Here is a 6,516-nt window from a genome sequence, read left to right as displayed (position 1 = left end):
GCTTGGATCAACCAGGAGATCAAAGAAGAACTGAAACAAGGCATTAAAACCAATAAGAATAAAGACCGTTAAGTCCAAAACCTATGGGATAGAGCAAAGGCAGTCCTAAGGGGGAAATACATAGCCATTCAAGGCTCCCTCGAAAAAACTGAAAAATTCAGAATACAACAGCTCTCTAAAGAACTGGAGAACCAACAAAAAATCACACCAACACCACACACAAGAAGGGAAATATTCAGGATTAGAGCATAGATCAATGAGGTAGAAACCAGAGATAGAGTAGAACGTATCAGTGAAACTAGAAGCTGTTTTTTTTTTAAAGAATCTATTAGATCGATAAACCATTGGGCACACTAATCTAAAAGAAAAGAGAGAAAGCCCAAATTCATAAAATTATGAAAGAAAAGTGAGAGATCACAACTAACCAGCAAGGAAGTAGAAACAATCATAAGTTATTATCAACAAATATATTTCAATAAGCTAAGCAACCTAGATAAAATGGATGCCTTCCTGGAAAAATATAAACTCCCAAAATTGAACCAGGAAAAATTGACACCCTGAATAGACATATATCTAGTAACAAGATTGAAGCAGTGTTCAAAAAACTCCCCTTTGACCCTGCATTTGCACTACTGGGTATTGACCCCAAAGATACAGATGTAGTGAAAAGAAGGGCCATCTGTACCCCAATGTTTATAGCAGCAATGGCCATGGTCGCCAAACTATGGAAAGAACAAAGATGCCCTTCAACAGACAGATGGATAAGGAATATGTGGTCCATATACACTGTGGAGTATTATGCCTCCATCAGAAAGGAAGAATACCCAACTTTTGTAGCAACATGGATGGGACTGGAAGAGATTATGCTGAGTGAAATAAGTCAAGCAGAGAGAGTCAATTATCATATGGTTTCACTTATTTGTGGAGTATAACAAATAGCATGGAGGACAAGGGGTGTTAGAGAGGAGAAGGAAGTTGGGGTAAATTGGAAGGGGAGGTAAACCATGGGAGACTATGGACTCTATAAAATAATCTGAGGGGTTTAAAGGGGCAGGGGGGTGGGAGGTTGGGGTACCAGGTGGTGGGTATTAAAGAGGGCATGGGTTGTATGGAGCACTAGGTGTGGTGAAAAAATAATGAATACTGTTTTTCTGAAAATAAATAAATCAATTTAATTTTAAAAATACTGAAAATAAATGAATTAATTAATTAAAAAAAGAAAAAAAATGACAGTCCAGACAAAAGATTGATATCCAGGATCTATAATGAACTCCTCAAACTCAACACACACAAAATAGGCAATCATATAAAAAAAATGGGCAGAAGATATGGACAGAGACTTCTCCAATCAAGACATATAAATGGCTATCAGACACATGAAAAAATGTTCATCATCACTAGCCTTCAGGGAGATTCAAATTAAAACCACATTGAGATATCACCTTACAACAGTTAGAATGGCCAAAATTAGCAAGACAGGAAACAACTTGTGTTGGAGGGGATGTGGAGAAAGAGGAGCCCTCTTCCACTGTTGGTGGGAATACAAGCTGGTGCAGCCTCTTTAAGAACAGTGTGGTGATTCCTCAAGAAATTAAAAATAGAGCTTCCCTATGACCCTGCAATTGCACTCTGGGTATTTACCCCAAAGATATAGATGTCGTGAAAAGAAGGGCCATCTGTACCCCAATGTTTATAGCAGCAATTGCCACGGTCGCCAAACTGTGGAAAGAACCAAGATGCCCTTCAACGGATGAATGGATAAGGAAGATGTGGTCCGTATACACTATGGAGTATTATGCCTCCATCAGAAAGGACGAATACCCAACTTTTGTAGCAACATGGATGGGACTGGAAGAGATTATGCTGAGTGAAATAAGTCAAGCAGAGAGAGTCAATTATCATATCATTTCACTTATTTGTGGAGCATAAGAAATAGCATGGAGGACATGGGGAGATGGAGAGGAGAAGAGATTTGAGGAAAATTGGAAGGGGAGGTGAATCATGAAAGACTATGGACTCTGAAAAACAATCTGAAGGGTTTGAAGTGGCGGGGGGTGGGAGATCGGGGTACCAGGTGGTGGGTACTATAGAGGGCATGGATTGCATGGAGCACTGGTGTGGTGAAAAAAATAATGATACTGTTATGCTGAAAATAAATAAATGAAAAAAAAAAGTGTTGATTGCTTTGGGTAACAGACATTTTCACAATATTTTTCTAATCCATGAGCATGATATGTTTTTCCATTTCTTTGTTCCTTCTTCAAATTGTTTTATCCATATTTTATATTTTTCAAATATATTACCATTCTGGTTAGGTTTATTCCTAGGTTTCTTACAGTATTTGATTCAATTATAAATTCAATTATAAACTGACTCCTTAATTTCTTTTTCTGCTGGTTCATTGTTTGTGAATAGAAATGCAACATAATTGTATCTTTAGACTTTTATTTGTACCTTGTGACTTTACTGAATTCATATATCAGTTCTAGCAAATTTTTTGGTGGAGTTTTTAGGGTTTTCTTTATAAAGTATCATGTCATCTTCAAATAGAGAAACCTTGAATTCTTTCTTAATGATTTGCAGTTCTTTTATTTCTTGTTTTTGTCTGCTTGTTGGGAGAGGACTTCCAGTACTGTTAAATAACAGTGGTTAGGCTGGATATCCCTGTTTTGTCTAGTTTCTGACCATAGAGGAAAATCTTTCAGTATTTCCCCATTAAGGATGATATTAGCTGTGGGTTTTTGGTATATGGCCTTTATTATGTTGAGATACATCCCTTCAAACACTACTTTATTAAAGGTTTGTACCATGAACCAATGTTGTACTTTGTCACATAATTTTCCTGCATCTGTTGAAAGGACATTAAAATTTTAAGCCTTCCTTTATCAGTGTTGTGTATTACATTAATCTGTGAATATAGAACCATCTTGCAACACAGAAATGAATCTGACTTAATCCTGGTGAATGATTCTTCTAATGTATTATTGGTTTGAATTTGTTAGTACTTGATTGAGAAGTTTTTTTCATTTTTTTTAATTTAATTGCATTTTTTTCAGTGTTCCAAGATTCATTGTTTATGCACCACACCCAGTGCGCCATGTAAGATGTGGCTTTAATACCCACCACCAGGATCCTCCATTCCTCTCCCTTCCAAAGCTCTCAGTTTGTTTTCCAGAGTCCAAAGTCTCTCATGGTTCATCTCCCACTCCAATTTCCACCAATTCACTTTTCCTATCCTTCACCCAATGTCCTCCATGTTATTCTTTATGCTCCATAAGTAAGTGAAACCAGATGATAATTGACATTCTCTGCTTAACTTATTTGACTCAGTATAATCTCCTCCAGTCCTGTCCGTGTTGATGCAAAAGTTGTATCCTTACTGATAGAAGCATAATACTCCATTGTATATATGGACCATATCGTCTTTATCCATTCATCCGTTGAAGGGCATCTTGGTTCTTTCCACAGTTTGGTGACTGTGGCTGTTACTGCTATAAACATTGGGGTACAAATGGCCCTTCTTTTCACTATATCTGTATCTTTGGGGTAAATACCCAGTAGTGCAATTGCAATGTCATAGGGTATCTCTATTTTTAATTTCTTAAGGAATCTCCACACTGTTCTCCAAAGTGGCTGCACCAACTTGCATTCCCACCAACAGTGTAAGAGGGCTCCCCTTTCTCCACATCCTCTCCAACACTTGTTGTTTTCTGTCTTGCTAATTTTGGCCATTCTAAATGGTGTAAGGTGGTATCACAATGTGGTTTTGATTTGAATGTCCCTGATGGCTAGGGATGATGAACATTTCTTCATGTGTCTGGTAGCCATTTTTATGTCTTTTTTGGAGAAGTGTCTGTTCATGTCTTCTCCCCATTTTTTGATGTGGTTATCTGTTTTGTGTGTGTTGAGTTTGAGGAGTTCTTTATAGATCTTGGATATTAGCCCTTTGTCTATAGTGTCATTTGTGAATGTCTTCTCCTATTCCATGGGTAGCCTCTTTGTTTTGTTGAGAATTTTTTATAATTACTCAACTTAATAAAAAATATCCCTATGTCCTCCATGTTATTTGTTATGCTCCACAAATAAGTGAAACCATATGATAATTGACTCTCTCTGCTTGACTTATTTCACTCAGCATAATCTCTTCCAGTCCCATCCATGTTGCTACAAAAGTTGGGTATTCATCCTTTCTGATGGAGGCATAATACTCCATAGTGTATATGGACCACATCTTCCTTATCCATTCGTCCATTGAAGGACATCTTGGTTCTTTCCACAGTTTGGTGACCTTGGCCATTGCTGCTATAAACATTGGGGTACAGATGGCCCTTCTTTTCACAACATCTATATCTTTGGGGTAAATACCCAGAGTGCAATTGCAGGGTCATAGGGAATCTCTATTTTTAATTTTTTGAGGAATCTCCACACTGTTCTTTAAAGAGGCTGCACCAGCTTGCATTCCCACCAACAGTGGAAGACGGTTCCCCTTTCTCCACATCCCTTCCAACACAAGTTGTTTCCTGTCTTGCTAATTTTGGCCATTCTAACTGTTGTAAGGTGGTATCTCAATGTGGTTTTAATTTGCATCTCCCTGATGGCTAGTGATGATGAATATTTCTTCATGTGTCTGGTAGCCATTTTTATGTCTTTATTGGAGAAGTGTCTGTTCATGTCTTCTGCCCATTTTTTGACATGATTATCTGTTTTGTGTGTATTGGTTTCGAGAATATCTTTATAGATCCTCAGTATCAACCTTTTGTCTGTACTGTCTTTTGCAAATATCTTCTACCTTTCCGTGGGTTCCCTCTTTGTTTTATTGACTGTTTCCTTTGCTGTGCAGAAGCTTTGGATTTTGATGAAGTCTCAAAGGTTTATTTTTGTTTTTGTTTCCTTTGCCTTTGGAGACATATCTTGAAAGAATTTGCTGTAGCTGATAACAAAGAGGTTACTGCCTATGTTCTCCTCTAGGATTCTGATGGATTCCTGTCTCACGTTCAGGTCTTTTATCCATTTCAAGAGTAGAAGGGAAATGAGGGAAACTGGAAGGGGAGATGAACCATGAAAGACAATGGACTCTGATGAACAATCTAAGGGTTTTTTTTTTGTTGTTGTTATTTTTTAAACTTTTTTAAAATTTATTTATTTGACAGACAGAGATCACAAATAGGCAGAGAGGCAGGCAGAGAGAGAGAGAGGAAGAGAAGCCGGCTTCCCGCTGAGCAGAGAGCCTGATGAGGGGCTCGATCCCAGGATCCCGGGATCATAACCTGAGCCGAAGGCAGAGACTTTAACCCACTGAACCACCCAGGTGCTCGCAATATAAGGGCTTTGAAGGGACAAGGGTTGGGAGGTTGGGGGAGCCAGGTGCTGGGTATTATGGATGGCACGTATTGCATGGAGCACTGGGTGTGGTGCATAAAAAAATAATTCTGTTATGCTGAAAAGAAATAAATTTTTAAAAAATTAGTATAGTACCAATTAAATAAGAACAGATAACTAATTATAAGACCCTATTCAAGTCTCAGCAGTTGTACCAATAATTTGTTTTTATAGCAAAAGTTGTGTTGTATTGCATTTATATCCATCAAGTCTTTCTAGTCTATTATTTTTTTCAGTTATTCATCATATAGTAAAAAGGGCACAGGCACCCCAAAGTTTGTAACAGCAATGTCCACAATAGCCAAGATGTGGAAGGAGCTGAGATACCTTTCAACAGATGAATGGATGAATAACATGTGGCTCATATATACAATGGAATATTACTCAGCCATCTAAAGGCACGAATACCCATCATTTGCATCGACATGGATGGAACTGGAGATGATTATGCTAAGTGAAATAAGTCAAGAAGAGAAAGACAATTTATTGAGAATTTTTGCATCCATGTTCATCAGGGATATTAATGTTTTAGTTTTAGTGGAGTCTTTGTCTAGTTTTCATATCAGGATAAAACTGCCCCCTTAGAGTGCATTTGGAAGTTTTCTTCCATTTCTATTTTTTGGACTAGTTTCAAAAGAACAGGTATTAATTGCTTTTTTTCAACGTTTGCTAAAATTCATCTGTGAAGCCATCTGGCCCTGGATTTTTGTTTGTTGAGACATTTTGAATAGAGATTCAATTTCTTTCATGGTTACTGGTCATTTCAAGTTTTCTATTTCTTCCTGTTTCAGTTTTGGTATTTGTTTCTCAGAATTGATCCATTTCTTCCAGATTATAAAATTTGTCAAGATATAGTTCTTTATAATATTCCCTTATAATTGTATTTCTGTTGTGTTGGATCTTATTTCTCCTCTCCCATTTGTGATTTTAGATGCTTTCTCTGTTGTTTTTGATAAGTCTGGCTATGCTGTTATCAAATTTATTGAGTTTTTCAAAGAACAGCTCCTGATTTTATTGATTTTTTTTAATTTTCTCTTTTTTTAAGTTTCTATATCATTTATTTTTGCTCTAATCTTTATTATTCATTTTCTTCTGCTGGCTTTAGGGAACTTTTGTTGCTATTTTTCTAGCTCCTTT

Source organism: Mustela lutreola, chromosome 5, assembly GCF_030435805.1.
Source record: "Mustela lutreola isolate mMusLut2 chromosome 5, mMusLut2.pri, whole genome shotgun sequence".
In the NCBI taxonomy this organism is placed as follows: Eukaryota; Metazoa; Chordata; class Mammalia; order Carnivora; family Mustelidae; genus Mustela; species Mustela lutreola.
This window is presented reverse-complemented; position numbering follows the sequence as displayed.